This window comes from Chiloscyllium plagiosum, unplaced genomic scaffold, assembly GCF_037043375.1.
Source record: "Chiloscyllium plagiosum isolate Xiang-an unplaced genomic scaffold, Cpla_swu_hap1 HiC_scaffold_17, whole genome shotgun sequence".
NCBI lineage: Eukaryota > Metazoa > Chordata > Chondrichthyes > Orectolobiformes > Hemiscylliidae > Chiloscyllium > Chiloscyllium plagiosum.
The window spans coordinates 75,230,237-75,246,340 of record NW_028270155.1 but is presented as its reverse complement, the minus strand read 5'-3'; the positions used below and the strand labels follow the sequence as shown (position 1 = coordinate 75,246,340).

The following is a 16,104-nucleotide window of genomic DNA, read 5'->3' as shown; positions in this document are numbered from 1 at the left end:
GTGGTAATTTGGGAGGGACGGCAGAAAAACATCCCAAAGAAGAAGAAACCTACTCAAGGGAGGGTGAAGCAACCATGGCTAACAAGGACAGTGTAATAGCAAAGGAGAAAGCACAGAAAGTGTTGAAGATTAGTGAGAAGCCAGAGGATTGGGAAGCTTTCAAAAACCCCAGCAGAGGCCAACTAAAAAAAACAATAAGAGGGGAGAAGTTGAAATATGAGGGCAAGCTGGCTAGTAATATAAAAGAATATTGCAAGAGGTTTTTCCGATATGCAAAAGGTAAGAGAAAGGCAAAAGTGGACAGTGGGCTGCTGGAAAATGAGGCTGGAGAAGCAGTAATGGGGAACAGAGAAAGGTACTTTGCATCAGTTTTCACAGAGGAAGAAGTCAGCAGCATACCTGGACTTCAGGAGATTTGGGGACTTCAAGATAGTCAGGTAAGTGTAATGGGCGCTACTAAGGAGGAGATGCTGGGGAAGCTGACAGGATTGAAGTTGGATACATCACCTGGACCGGATGAACTACACCCTCGAGATCGGAAGGAGATCACTGAGGAGATTGTAGAGGCATTGTGGTGATCTTTCAGGCATCACTGGAGTCGGGAGGATTCTAGAGGAAAATGGTTCATGCCCGAAACGTCGATTCTCCTGCTCCCTGGATGCTGCCTGACCTGCTGCGCTTTTCCAGCAACACATTTTCAGCTCCGGCCAATGTAACACCCTGTTTAAGGTGGTAAATTATGGGCCAGTTAGCCTGACCTCAGTTGTTGGTAAAATGTTAGAGTCCATTATTAAGGATAAGATTGCGGAGTACTTGGAAGTGCGTGGTAAACTAAGGCTGAGTCAACATTGCTTTGACAAATCTATTAGAGTTCTCTGAGGAGGTAACAAGCAAGTTAGACAAAGGAGAGCCAGTGGACACAATCTATTTGGAATTCCAGAAGGCCTTTGACAAGGTACCGGACTGGGGGTTGCTAAATAAGAGCCCAACATGGTTAGAGGATTGGCTGACTGGCAGAAGGCAGAGAATAGGGATAAAGAGGTCTTTTTCAGGATGGCAGCTGGTGATGAATAGAGTTCTGTAAGGGTTTGTATTGGAACCACGTTACACATTACCGATCTGGATGAAGGAACCAAGGGCATTGTATCTAAATTTGCAGAGGTCACAAAGATAGATGGAGGGGCAGGTAGTGTTGGGAAAGTAGGGAGGCTGCAGAAGGACATGGATGAGCTGAGAGAGTGGACAAAGAAGTGGCAGATAGAAGACAGTGTGGGAAAGTGTGAGGTAATGTACATTGATAAGAAGAATAGAGAGTGGACTATTTTCCAAATGGGAAAAGACTTCGGAAGTCTGAAGCACAAAGGAACTTAGAGGTCTTAGTTAGGATTCTCTTAAAGTTCAGTTGGCAGTTAGCAAGGCAAATGCAATGTTAGCATTGATTTTGTGAGGGCTAGAGTATAAGAGCAGAGATAGAAAGCTCTAGTCAGACTGCATTTGGAATATTGTAAGCAGTCTTAGGCCATATATCTGAGGAAGGGTGTGCTGGTGTTGGAGGGGGGCCAGAGGTTTATAAGAATGATCCTGAGAATGCACCTCAAGGAGTTTAGAATGATGAGGGGGTGGGGGAGGGGAATCTGATTGAAACTTAGAGAATATTGAGAGGCCCAGATTGGGTAGATGTGGGGAAGATGTTTCCATTAGTGGAGAGACTAGGACGAGGCAGGATGGTATTGGACCTCAAGAAAGAGACTTTGTGGAGTGCTTCCGAGATGGATTCTTAGAACAGCTGGTGCTGGAGCCTACCAGGGAGAAGGCAATTGTGGATCTGGTATTGTGCAATGAACCAGAATTGATCAGGGACCTCGAAGTGAAGGAGCCATTGGGAAGTAGTGACCATAATACAATAAGCTTCAATCTGCAATTTGAAAGGGAGAGGGTACAATCGGCATGACAATATTTCAGTTGAATAAAGGGAACTATGGAGCTATGAGGGAGGAGCTGACCAAAGTTCAATGGTGCAATACCTTAGCAGGGATGACAGTGGAGGAACAATGGCGGATATTTCTGTGTATAATGCAGAAGATGCAGGGTCAGTTCATTCCAAAAAGGAAGAAAGATCCTAGGAGGAGGCAGGGGTGGCCATGGCTGATGAGGGAAGTTAAGAAACATATAAAGTCAAAAGAGAAAAAGTATAACATCGCAAAGATAAGTGGGAAAGTGGAGGACTGGGAAGCTTTTAAAGAACAACAGAGGATTACTAAGAAGGAAATACGCAGAGAAAAAATGAGGTACGAAGATAAACTGGCCAAAAATATAAAGGAGGATAGTGAAAGCTTTTTTAGGAGTGTGAAAGGGAAAAAAATGGTTAAGACTAAAATTGGGCCCTCAAAGACAGAAACAGGGGAATATATTACGGGGAATAAAGAAATGGCAAAAGATTTGAATTGGTACTTCAGATCTGTGTTCACTGGGGAAGACACAAGCAATCTCCCTGAGGTAACAGTGGCTGAAGGACCTGAACTGAAGGGAATTTATATTTGCCAGAAATTGGTGTTGGGGAGACTGTTAGGTCTGAAGGTTGATAAGTCCCCGGAGCCTGATGGTCTACATCCCACGGTATTGAAGGAGGTGGCTCGAGAAATCGTGGATGCATTGGTGATTATTTTCCAGAGTTCGATAGATTCAGGATCAGTTCCTGCGGATTGGAGGGTGGCTAATGTTGTACCACTTTTTAAGAAAGGTGGGAGAGAGAAAGCAGGAAATTATAGACCAGTTAGCCTGACCTCAATGGTGGGAAAAATGCTGGAGTCAATTATAAAGGATGAAATTATGACACATCTGGATAGCAGTAACAAGATAGGTCAGAGTCAGCATGGATTTATGAAGGGGAAATCATGCTTGACCTATCTTCTGGAATTTTTTGAAGATGTAACTCTGAAGATGGACAAGGGAGATCCAGTGAATGTAGTGTACCTGGACTTTCAGAAAACCTTTGATAAAGTCCCACATAGGAGGTTAGTGAGCAAAATTAGGGCACATGGTATTGGGGGCAAAGTACTGACTTGGATTGAAAATTGGTTGGCTGATAGGAAACAAAGAGTAGTGATAAACGGCTCCATTTCAGAATGGCAGGCGGTGACCAGTGGGGTACCGCAGGGATCAGTGCTGGGACCGCAGTTTTTTACAATATATATTAATGGTATAGAAGATGGTATTAATAGTAACATTAGCAAATTTGCTGATGATACAAAGCTGGGTTGAAGGGTGAAATGTGAGGAGGATATTAGGAGATTACAGGGCCACCTGGACAAGTTAGGTGAGTGGTCAGATGCATGGCAGTTTAATGTGGATAAATGTATGGTTATCCACTTTGGTGGCAAGAACAGGAAGGCAGATTACTACCTAAATGGAGTCAATTTAGGTAAAGGGGCAGTACAGAGAGATCTGGGTGTTCTTGTACACCAGTCAATGAAGGTAAGCATGCAGGTACAGTAGGTAGTGAAGAAGGCTAATAGCATGCTGGCCTTCATAACAAGAGGGATTGAGTATAGAAGCAAAGAGGTTCTTCCGCACCTGTACAGGGCCCTGGTGAGACCACACCTGGAATATTGTGTGCAGTTCTGGTCTCCAAATTTGAGGAAAGACATTCTGGCTATTGAGGAAGTGCAGCGTAGGTTCACGAGGTCAATTCCTGGAATGGCAGGACTATCTTATGTTGAAAGATTGGAGCGACTGGGCTTGTATACCCTTGAGTTTAGACGACTGAGAGGGGATCTGATTGAGACATATAAGATTATTGAAGGATTGGACACTCTGGAGGCAGGAAACATGTTTCCGCTGATGGGTGAGTCCTGAACCAGAGGACACAGCTTAAAAATAAGGGGTAGACCATTTAGGACAGAGATGAGGAGAAACTTCTTCACCCAGAGAGTGGTGGCTGTGTGGAATGCTCTGCCCCAGAGGGCAGTGGAGGCCCAGTCTCTGGATTCGTTTAAGAAAGAATTGGATAGAGCTCTCAAGGATAGTGGAATCAAGGGTTATGGAGATAAGGCAGGAACAGGATACTGATTGAGGATGATCAGCCATGATCATAATGAATGGTGGTGCAGGTTCAAAGGGCAGAATGGCCTACTCCTGCACCTATTGTCTGTTGTCTATTGTCTATTGACCTGAGGGCACAGTATCAGAGTGAAGAGACAACCCTTTACAACTGAGATATGGAGGGATTTCTTCAGCCAGAGGGTGGTTAATCTGTCATTGTTACAGAGGGGGCTAAGTTGTTAAGTGTATTTAAAACAGAGATAGGTCGTTTCTTGATTAGTAAGGGGATCGAGGGTTACAGGAAGAAGGCAGGAGAATGGGGTTAAGGAATATGTCAGCCACAATCAAATTGCGGAGCACACGCGATGGGCCAAATGGCCTAATTCTGCTCCGATATGTTATAGTCATCACTGAGGCAGAGTTTGGTGAGAGCCCATGGTGAAAACTCTCCTGTAAAATTGGAAATGAATCTGAAAGTTTCCAGCCTGCCTTGTTTTTAGACACAGCTCCAGGAAGATTCTTTTAGAGTTCTGAAATGTGCATTATTTTGTAAACACAGCTCCTTTTATTTAGAAACCTCGCTTTTTGATTTGTCTGTGTCCCTTTGTGTCTGTATGTTTGTGTGTGTTTCTCTCCACCTACATCTGACCCCATTGTATGCTCTGTCTTGCCACTGTCTGGTTGCTGAAATTCTGTCTAAATTTAACTTGAGGTATATTTTTTTTTCACTGATGGTTGCCAAGGCAACTAGAAAGTCGGTAGAGTGAGCTCTCAGTGGTTGAAGGAATTTCACAGGTTCTCTGACCTGTTGCCAGCAGCAGAGGGAGATAAAACAGAAGAACTCAGAAGTAATGTTCATTCCTTGTTAAATTGTGTCAGAAGGTTACAAGTCTCTATTCGAGCCCCAAATGCAGGCGTTATCTTCTGTGGTTCCACAGCAATGAGAAATTCTGACAACGGAATATTACAGCAGACCCACACCATCACAGATCATCTCAGTCATCACTCTGAAGCAGTGAACAGAGACATCTTGTACAGAGTTCCATACAAGGCCAATAAACTTGCAGGGACTTTAATCTTGACTCTGAATCTCCCCCCTTTTGACTTCACCTCAACAACCCCTTCACTTTTAGAACCACCTTAAAACCTTCCGACTTGACACAACTTTTCTGTCTCGTTATGGGGCTCAGTGTCTGTTTGCTTTTGACTCGCACTCCTGCAACACACCCTCAGACAGAGTTGCAGTGCATGAAAGATGCTAAATGAATGAAAGCCGTCATTGACAGCAGGGTGGTTGGTGCTAGCAATGTTATTTTGTCGGTGTGGGGATGTATTTTAGTACCAGCATTGGAAATATGTGTTTGAAATTATGCTTTGAGTCAAGGTCCCAGTCTGAGTAATGGAAACAGAAGCTGAGGGTCCTATCCATTTTTTAGTTTCCTTACAGTGTGGAAACAGGCCCTTCGGCCCAACCAGTCCACACCAACCCTCCGAAGATTAACCCACCCAGACCCATTTCCTTCTGAGTAATGCACCTAACACTATGGGCAATTTAGCATGGCCAATTCACCTGACCTGCAGGTCTTTGGACTGTGGGAGGAAACCAGAGCACCCAGAGGAAACTCATGCGGACATGGGGAGAATGTGCAAACTCTACACAGACAGCTGCCCAAGGCAGGAACTGAACCTGGGTCCCTGTGAGGCAGCAGTGCTCACCACTGAGCCACCGTGCCACCTGGGTTTGAGCGCAGATTGAGCCACAATGTTGCTAAGGAAGGAGTTCCAGGATTGTGACCCAGCGACACTGAAGGAATGGCGATATATTTCTAAGTGAGGATGGAGTGTGGCTTGGAGGGGAACTTGCAGATGGTGGTGTTCCCATGTACCTGCTGCTGTTGTCCTTCTGGGTGGAAATGGCCCTGAGTTTGGAAGGTGCTGCCTGAGGGTCTTTGGTGAATTTCTGAATGCGTCTTGCATACAAGATGGTACACACTGCTGCTATTGAGCGTCGATGGTTGAGGAATGTGTGTGGCTAAGGTGCCAATCAATCCGGCTGCTTTGTCCTGGATGGTGCCAAGCTTCTTGAGTGTTGTTGGGGCTGCCCCCATCCAGACAATCGAGGAGTATTCCATCACACCTCTGACTTGTGCTTTGTAGTTGATGGGCTGGCTATGGGGAGTCAGGAGGTGAGTTACCTAACCTCTGACCTGCCCTTGTCGCCACTGTGTTTGTATGGTTGAGATTCTGGTCACCTCCAGGATATTGACAGTGGGGAATTCAGTAATAGTCATGCCATTGAATGTAAAGGGGTGGTGGTTAGATTGTCTTTTATTGGTGATGGTCATAGTCTGGCACTTCCAGGGCTGATGCCTGAAACGTTGATTCTCCTGCTCCTCAGATGCTGCCTGGCCTGCTGTGCTTTTCCAGCACCACCTACTCGACTCACTTTACCACTTGGCAGCCCAAGCCTGGATATTGTCCAGGTCTTGCTGCGTTTGGATATGGCCCCTGAGGAGTCGCGGATGGTGCTGAACAACTGTCAGAGAACATTTCCACTTCAGACCTTGTGGTGGAGGGAAGGTCATTGATGAAGCAGCTGCAGGTGGGCGTTCACCCAAGCAAAAGGCCAACTTGGTCGTGCCCCCTCATTGTTCTGATTGCAGTGTTAGTCTGAGGGGTGGGAACCCCAGGTCTAGCTGCCTCAGTGTTCAGTTGGTGGACTCAGCAGCTTGCTCTGATAGCACAAGGTGCAGGCAAGGTTGTCGCTTTTACAAGCAGGCTGGGGACCTTGGTGCTGCTACCTGGTGACCTGCACTGACTCAGGGTGCATGTAGGAGTTGCAGAACTGGAACAGTGGGACAGTGAGAAGGAGAAGTCCCAGATTCACAGATACAACATGACAGGCATTAGTCATGAGGTGGACCGGAGGCGAAAAGTCACGTTTCTGAGGAGGGGTTTTGAGGGGAACATGTAGGATGCATGTAGAGTGAAAGGTGGCCCTGCTATAGGAAGGGTGTTTATTACATTGGAAAGGGTGCAGAAAAGATTGACAAGAATGTTACTGGAACTGGAAGGTTTGAATTTTAAGGAGAGGCTGGATAGGCTGGGATCATTTTCAGCATGGGGGTTGAGGGGTGACCTGATAGAAGTTTATAAAACCATGAGGGGCATAGATAAAGTGCATAGCTAAGGTCTTTTCCCTGGGGTGGGTGAGTCCAGAACTAGAGGGCATAGGTTTAAGGTGAGAGGAGAAAGATTTAAAAGGGACAGCTTTTTCACACAGAGGGTGGTGCGTGTATGGAATGAGCTGCCAGAGGAAGTGGTGGAGGCTGGTACAATTTCAGCATTTAAAAGGCATATGGATGCGTACATAAATAGGAAGAAAGCAGAGGAATATGGGCCAAATGCAGGCAAGTGGGACTAGTTTAATTTGGGAAGTCTGGCGTGGATGAGTTGGACTGTAAGGCCTGTTACCGTGCTGTATGACTCTATGCTGTATGTGTTGAGAGAAGTCACTACAAGTATGTGGCCCCAAAGATCTGGCTGTCAGAAGTTGAATAACCTCCGCTACGTGGTCAAGGTATGTGAATGCACCTTCAAAGACCAGGTGCCAATGACATCTCTGAACTCTCACTCTGCTAAACATCCCACACCCGCATCACTCGCCCATCAGTACAGTCCAGCGGTCAGGACTCACACTGATCATTCAGGTAGTCCACCTCACCCTCACACATCCAGCAATGTTGGCAGCCTCACACCCAGCTCCAAGGCCTGTATGTATCCCCAGCTGCTCAACTGAGATCGGCACATTATCCAAACACAGTGCCGGCACATGACAGAATCCCAAAATATCAGGACAATCACCTCCTCCCTGTCCGTCTGTCGCACACCTTGAGATGATTTCTTTTTGTTATTTTGTGCTGAGGGTCATTACCTGGGCCTTTTATAAATGCTTGAACAGATAAGGCAGCAGAGAAGATGCCTAAAGACTCCCTTATCCAATATGCAATCTCATATATAATCTTTTTTTCTCCTAGTCTCAGTCCTTGACTGCTTGGAATTATTTCTGTATTTTCAGAATGAGAAAATCAATGCCAGATAACTCCTCAAAAGATATTTTCTATCTTAAAAATATGGCTGATTACCAGCCTTTACTTCCCACATGGCTTTCAGAAGGACCAGCTCTGAAAGTGTGACAGCGCAAATCTTCTCCCTACTCTGTCTCTTGGAGCCATCTTGTGCAATTCAAAGATCAGTTCAGGGACAGGGATCCACCAATCAATTTACGTTCGGGTCGGCCAATCTGCCTACCACACTCTTCATCCTAAAATCACACCTTCCCGCCCATTCTAACTGTGTGAGCTTTTTGAAGGAATCCATAATTAGCCCATTCCTTGCTCTTCCGCTGAGGTTTAAAAGAGTTTCCTTAATTTTGTTTACACTCCCCCCCCACCCCGCAAGTGACTGTTGGTTTTACTTCACTGTCTCCATTTGTCTCCTGAACTGCCGACCAGTTGATAACACCTTCACCCCCTCACTGCAGACGTTTCTGTTGAGGAAATACTGCAGGATTAAGCTGGAAAATCGAGGCCGTCACTGCAGTGCTGTGCTGAGGCCGTGTTATATTTGTGAAGCTCTTCGAAGTTGTGAAAGGAGCTGGAGTGTCTGTTTTTCTCAGTCTGGCAATTGCATTTCATGTGTTTAAACATCTTTGCCACAAACTGGATGTGAGAAACGATTTGCAAACGACAGTTTGAAAGTTAGGCCTGGTGGATTTTTTTAAAATTCATTCGCGGGATGAGAGCATCGCTGGCTAAGCCAGCATTTATTGCCCATCCCTGAATGCCCAGAGGGCAGTTAAGAGTCAACCATTGAGTCTGCATTCACATATAAACCAGCCCTGGTACAGATGACAGTTTCCTTCCCTGAAGGGGGTTAGTGAACCAGATGGATTCCTCCAACAATTGACTCTTAATTCCAGAGTTTATTGAATTCAAATCCATCATTTGCAATGGCAGGATTTGAGCCCAGGTATCCCAACGACAGTACCTGAGTCTCTGGATTAACAGTCCAGCAACAAAACCCCTTGGCCATGCCCTCCCTATGGTTACATGGTGTGGCTTGCCTCTTGCCCCTTGAACTTTGGGTAAATGTTTTGTTAGCCGACATGAAATGCTCAGCCCTCTGGATTCGGTCTTTAACTAAGACTCTCTGACCCAGAGGCATTTGGACAGGTAACCGAGGTAAGGCTGATGCTGAGATTGGGATTTCTTATTTGTCACAGAGTCACTGCTTTCTTAAGCCAGAGAATCATTCCAATATGAGGAGGTCATTCGGCCCATCAAATCCAAACCTGTCGATGTAATGAGGTAGAGGAGCCTGGGTGATATTATAATGTAACTGATTGAATGATGTAATTCTGTATAAGTATCGTTAGGACAGAGCACATCCTGGGAAGGCAGTTGTGGGTTTGATGAGCAGCTCCACTCACCAATACCTGACAAGAGTGGATGGGGACAGAGTCCACCTTTCCCTGTACAGTAATGGGGACAGCGTTTTAGTGTGGGATCTTCTGTTCAGATACGCATTCAAGCAGTATTTCTAAATGCCATCGAGACGCTGATATGGCAGTAGGCATCTCCACCCTCCGCTGCTCCCGTTCCAAACTTCTAGCACAGTCTCTCTCACATGACAACTGAGACCACAGGTTATGTCAGACTATATCTGGTCTGCTACTCATTAAAAACCAATTTCTCCAGAAAAGAAATTGAGAAACAGTCAGTTAATTAGCGTGAGCTGAAGTCAGTCAGCCCTCAAGAGAGTTCCACTGTTTCTGCTGACCAGTTTTGGCAAGGTTAATGGTTAGATAAGTGCATCTAGCCCACAGACGTGTCATGCTTTTTGTTATGCATGAGAAGGAATTGATTCGAATGAATTATAAATGTTACTTTGTCCCTTCAAATAATATTTCTGCAATAAATCATTGCACTGGTTTAAATTGACCTTGTTCTATTGAAATAATGATTCGCCTACTTTATGTGATAAGGCAGAAATGGAAGTGATGTAATGTGGAAGATGCTATAGTCTACAGTTCAATTAACAAGTGCTTTCATTGTTACAAGCCATATCCCACCAAACTCTCTGGTCATACCATCGTATTGAACGTTAGAGGGTAATGCCTGTACAGAGGCCAGTTTCCCATCACCCTTTATTAACGAGTGCACAGTCCACAGGCTATGGCCAGCCAGCTCAGAGTCAGTCCTCAACTGAGGAGATTCTAATCTCCTGGCTACGTTTCTTTTTTTATTTTATGAAACCGTACAAAATACCGACAGTTGATAATACGCAGAAAGCAGTAGTTCTTAAAAAGCCACTATTTACAGAGGAAGGGGCAGCGAGGCCAAACACCACCGTTCATATCAGTCCACAGGAAAATCAGCAAAGTAACAATGACAAGCACAGACAAGACAGTCTAGTTAAATGAGAAACAGTGCATAGAACGTGGACCCAACATAGCAAAACAAAACCACACCTAGCACCTATCCACACCACATACTGATCAGACCGTCCTTAGCTAGCCTTCCTGCAGGACAGTCATTGGCCTTCCGGTCTCCGGCCACTCTGCATACTGACCGACCCTCCCCAGGCCCGCTTTCCTCCATGCTGGTTGTCAACCACCCAGCTCCCAGTCGCCCTGTGTACTGACCGGACTCCCCTGGGCCGCTTTCCTAACTCCTGGTTACATTGGTCAGCCAAGGTTTTCCTGATTAGTCCACGTGAACAACCCCATTCAAGAACCTCGTAGTTACCAAGGTCCAGAGTGAAGAATACAATGTTACAGCCGTGAAAAAGATGCACAAAGTGCAAGGTCAACATTAAATTTAAAATTTGAGAGCCCATTCAGAAATCTGATAACAGCAGGGAAGAAGCTCTTTTTGAATCTGTTGGTACCTGTGCTTCAGCTCTTGTATCTTCTGTTGTGGACTAGGCCAGACCACTCAAAACATTCTTAAGCAGGCAGCCCAGATCATAACTTTACAATTTGTTTTGGTAATTGTACATTGAAAATTACCCGGAGTAAGTTAGCGAGGTTGACTACCAGGTTTAAAAAAGACAAAAAATTTATTCATGGAATTACACAATGAAATCCGAAGAACAGAATAAAGAGCCCCTACAGAACTCAGTCTATCCAAACTAGATTTAAGTATGCTGTTCTGAATATACAAAATAGTCCCAATAAGCAAACCCCCTTTAAAACACAGTACAAAAAAAGGGTCAGATGCTTACAGGTTGAAGTTAGAAGGGCAGAAGAGAGAGTTTCCCACACAGCTCACTGTTGAACTCTCAACCAGTTCTGGACTGAACTAAACTGCTCAGCACTCCCCTTTCATTATACAGGTAACTTCTTAAACATGGGGAGAAAGTGAGGACTGCAGATGCTGGAGATCAGAGCTGAAAATGTGTTGCTGGAAAAGCGCAGCAGGTCAGGCAGCATCCAGGGAACCGAGAATCGACGTTTCGTGCATAAGCCCTTCTTCAGGAATGAGGAAAGTTTGTCCTCATGACCACTTTGGCCTGAAGTCTCATCTGATTACATACAAACAAAAGGCCTCTCAAAATCCTTTTCATCTCTGTACCAAACCAGACTGATCGGAGCCCGGCCTGGTTTATTACCCCTCTGAAAAAAATCAAGGACTGAGTCTCCTTGAGCTTTTAGACAAAAAAAAGGACTAGCTTTGTGACCCTTCTGCCTGATGGAAGAGGTTGGAAGAGATTATAACTGGGGGGTGGGAGAAGATGTAAAAGCTTAAACACACATACCAACAGATTCAAGTTATTAGATTTCTGAATCGATGTCTTAAACTTAAATTTTCTCGTTTTTTTGTGCTCCTTCTCTGCAGCTGTAACATTGTATTCCTCGCTCTGTCCTATTGCACCTTGTCTGGCATGATCTGCTTGTACTGCACACAAAACAACACCTAGGTACATGTGACAATAATAAAGCAAATCACATCAGAAAACGCTAGATCTTCTGGGTTGAGCAAACACCACTGCTACCACTTGGACATCAAGTGCCACAAATATATTCCACTGCCTGGCATGATTTGCCACATCATTTTTTAACTTTATCCGTCTCCCCATTATTGATTCCTTTGTTTTTCTTTCTCTCTATCTTCTTACTTTAATTCTCCCCTCGCCAACCCATTGATACTCCTGCAGTGCATCCAATTTTGAAAAGCCAAACTTGGTGACATTATTCCAGGGTATTCTGGGCCTTCTCAGCCGCCATTGCCACATGCTTGAAATTTACAGTCTAAACTTCTCCTTGTTTTTCGAACCCTCCGCAAACCGGAAATCTATCCAAACCGGAAATCTAACACTAAATCCGATCCCGCTACGCATTTCCCCCATCCCCAGTAGGAAACACATTGGGAATGTTGTGAAATTGACAGTGCTGTAAAAGCTTCTGTTGCCTTAACCCCTTGCAGTCTTGCACTATTTGCCTTGGCCTTTCACTTGGATCTGTCATTAAATACAAATACCCAAGCCAGTGTTCCCAATATACGACTGTCGATGTCTGGATTTTTGTCAACCTAAAGGTACAATAAAAGCCAATGTCACTGAACACCAGTGTCACCATAAGCAGTTAGCGCTGCTGCTTCACAGTGCCAGGACCCGGGTTCGATTCCAGCCTCATGCGACTGTCTGTGTGAAGTTTGCATATTCTCCCTGTGTCTGCGTGGGTTTCCTCCGGGCACTCCAATTTCCTCCCACAGTCCAAAGGTGTGCAGGTTAGGTGAATTGGCCATGCTAAAGCATCCAGGGAAGTATAGGCTAGGTGCATTAGTCGGGGAAATGTAGAGTAATAGGGGAATGGATCTGGGTGGGATGCTTTTCGGAGGGTCAGTGTGGATTTGTTGGGCCAAAGGGATTCTATGAAATAAAATTCCTGAACAGTGACTGTTCCTCGTGAACTGGAGAAGGATGTTAAACTATCCACTGATGATCTTTTAGCCTTTTTAAACATACGTTTGTACAAGTATGCAGAAGCAGTGAAGATGTCACATGTTTGTCCTTGCAAGTTGATGCAGTGTAGCAAACTATTTTCTTTTTACACCTAGGAACGCTGTTCCTGGTATTCAAATCAAGGACATTAATTAACTGTAATATTCTCAGTACCAATCTGCATTCACCTTTCACTGTTGGGATGATTGCGTCTGTAGTTCAGTATTTGGTCCCTGTGTGTTGTTTTCCTGTAGGCGCTGGTTTGAAGTTCCTCATTAACTGTCCGCTCGACTATGACAGCTAGGAATGGCAGTTTGTCATTGTTATGCTCCACCTTTGTGAACTCTATGCCAGTGAGGATGCCACAGTTGAGTGAGCAATCAATGGGAGTTTCAAGCCTGTATCTACAGGAAAGCAACACACACGGACCAAATGCTTAACTACGGAAGCAATCATCCCAGCACCCACAAACGGAGCTGCATTAGGACACTATTTCAATGAGCCACCACACACTGCAGCACTGAGGAACTACGGAGAGCAGAAGAAAATCACCTGTGCAGCGCATTCAAGAAGAATGTGTACCCACTGAACACAGTCTACCGATTTCTCAGCAACAAACCCAAACAAGCAGACGCAACGTGCCCAGAAACCCGAGCCACTCTCCCCTACATTAACGACATCTCGGAAATGACTGCCAGACTACTCAGACCTCTTGGCGTCATGGCAGCCCACAAACCCACCAAGACACTAAAACAGCAGCTAATGAACTTGAAAGACCCCATACAGACAACAAGCAAAACTAATGTCATTTACAAAATACTGTGCAAGGACTGTAACAAACACTACATTGGACAAACAGGCAGAAAACTAGCCACCAGGATACATGAACATCAACTAGCCACAAAAAGGCCTGACCCTCTCTCATTAGTATCCTCACATATGGATGAGGAAGGACACCACTTCGACTGGGACAACATATCCATCCTAGGACAAGCCAAACAGAGACAAGCATGAGAATTCCTTGAAACATAGCATTCCAACCGGAATTCTATCAACTAACACATTGACTTGGATTGCATTTATCATCCTCTGAGAAAAAGAACAGGAAATGACATCACCCCCCGAAGAAACCTAAACACATAAATAGAAAGCGGGACGTACCACCAGTGCTTCACCGGAGGCTCACTGATGATGTTCCCTAACATGGTGACAAAACGTCTGAAAACAAACCTTCCAGCTCAGAGAGCAAACTTACATTGACATTGCATCTAACTAGTCGCTGTTTATGCTCCATATCAGCTTTGTCACACCTCTCTTCATGCTTCCATTTCTTTCTTTCCTCTCTGCTTATCCAACTTCTGATTGAATGTACTGACCTTAAAGAGCGAAGAGAACCCACAGACTCCACTGCACTGACATTATCATCAGTTATCCTGTACCTCCTCCCCACCCGCTACCCACCATGTTCATGGGCTCCAGGTTTCACCTGAGAGTCAGTGTTTTAAGGGTGAATTTAAATCTTGTGAGGAGAGACAGAAAGCATTTCACTGCTGCACATAGAGTCCGCTCGCTTTTGACAAGACTATCTTGCTGGCTGTTGGTTTTAAGAACACAAACTGTTGTTTCATTAACTCTCTGCTGTTCTGTGCTGGTAGGTGAAGTAAACCTGAGGTTCGATATTTCTGCATCATTTTACATTACACTGCATTGTGCTGCCTCATCTTGTGTAAATAGACAATTTCTGTACAGCCCATGGTCACTTCATAGAAATCCCATTTCTTTGGAAATGACTCGTCCTTATCAGTTGCATAGGCATCCAGTCAGAAATGGTCCATTTCAGAGGAGCACAGTTAGGATGTTGAAGCGATGCTTAGGATGCCTCAAGACCAGGTCCCATGTTTACAATCTGTTGTCAAGTGGTAAATATGGCAGAGTCTGTCATCTGGATGTATATGGGGCATACAGCTAATAAGATATTGGCCTTTCAGTACTGAAACAATAAGAGAGAGTCTATCTCTCGGTCTCTCTCTCTCTCTCTCTCTCTCTCTTTCGCTGTCTCCATCCATCTCTCTCTATCTCTATCACTCTCTCTGTCTCTCAAACAATACACACTTACACACACACTAGCTACACAGCACACTACACGCACTGCATGTATACACTATGCACGTACTGTACACAACAGGCTCTCACAGTACACACATACACACATACACAGACACACAGTTCAAGCTACTTGAACCCATCTATGACACTGTGCAGTCTGATAGCTTTGAAAATAGATTTATCCGGAATGTTCCAGCAAACCAGACTGACCAACCTCATGAAGATTGATGAGGAGTAAATGAACGCCTTATAGATGTCAACATTGGGAGCTCTCTCTCTCTTTCCCTTTGTCTGTCAACATCGCTTCTTCACTCAATGTCTCTCTCTCTCTCGCTCCTTTCTCTCAATCCGTCTTTGTCTCTGTAACTCTCACTCAGTTTCTGTCTCTGTCTCTTTCTTTCTGTCTTTGTCTCTCTCTCTCTCTGTCTCTCTGTTTGTCTCTCTCTCTCTGTCTCTCTCACTCTGTCTCTCCCTCTGTCCTTTCTCCTTTTTTCTGTCTCTATCACTCTCATTCTCTCTCTCTCTCTGTCTCCCTGAATCTCTCTGTCTTTCTTACTCAGTGTCTCTGTCTCTCTCTCTGTGACTCTCTTGGTTCTATATCTCTCATTGTTTCTCTCTCTCTGTTTCTCTATCTCTCTCTGTCTCTATCTCCCTCACTGTTTGCCTATCTCTCTATCTCTCTCTCTATATAATCTGTGTGTGTGAGTGTGTCTCTCTCTCTCTCTCTCTCAGTCTGTGTCTCTGTCTCTATCACTTTCTGTGTCTCTGTCTCTCTTGGTCTCTATCTCATTCAATCTGTGTGTCTATCTCTCTCTCTCTCTCTCCATTCTGTCTGTCTCTCTCACTCTCTCTCAATCTCTCTCTCTCTCTTTCTCTCTCTCTCTCTCTCTATCTCTCTCTGTCTCTAACTCTTTCTCTATCTCTCTGTTTCTTTCCCAAGTACTCTAGAGG

At 44.9% G+C, this 16,104-nt stretch overlaps 1 protein-coding gene and 1 pseudogene across 3 annotated transcripts in view; both read left to right on the top strand.

Annotated features, from left to right (window-relative positions):
• The window catches only part of pnp6 (purine nucleoside phosphorylase 6), a 107,294-nt gene that overhangs the window by 43,861 nt on the left and 47,329 nt on the right, over positions 1–16,104 (top strand). The gene's annotated exons all lie outside the window — the stretch shown is intronic.
• On the top strand, positions 75–14,689 carry LOC148147409 (uncharacterized; annotated as a pseudogene).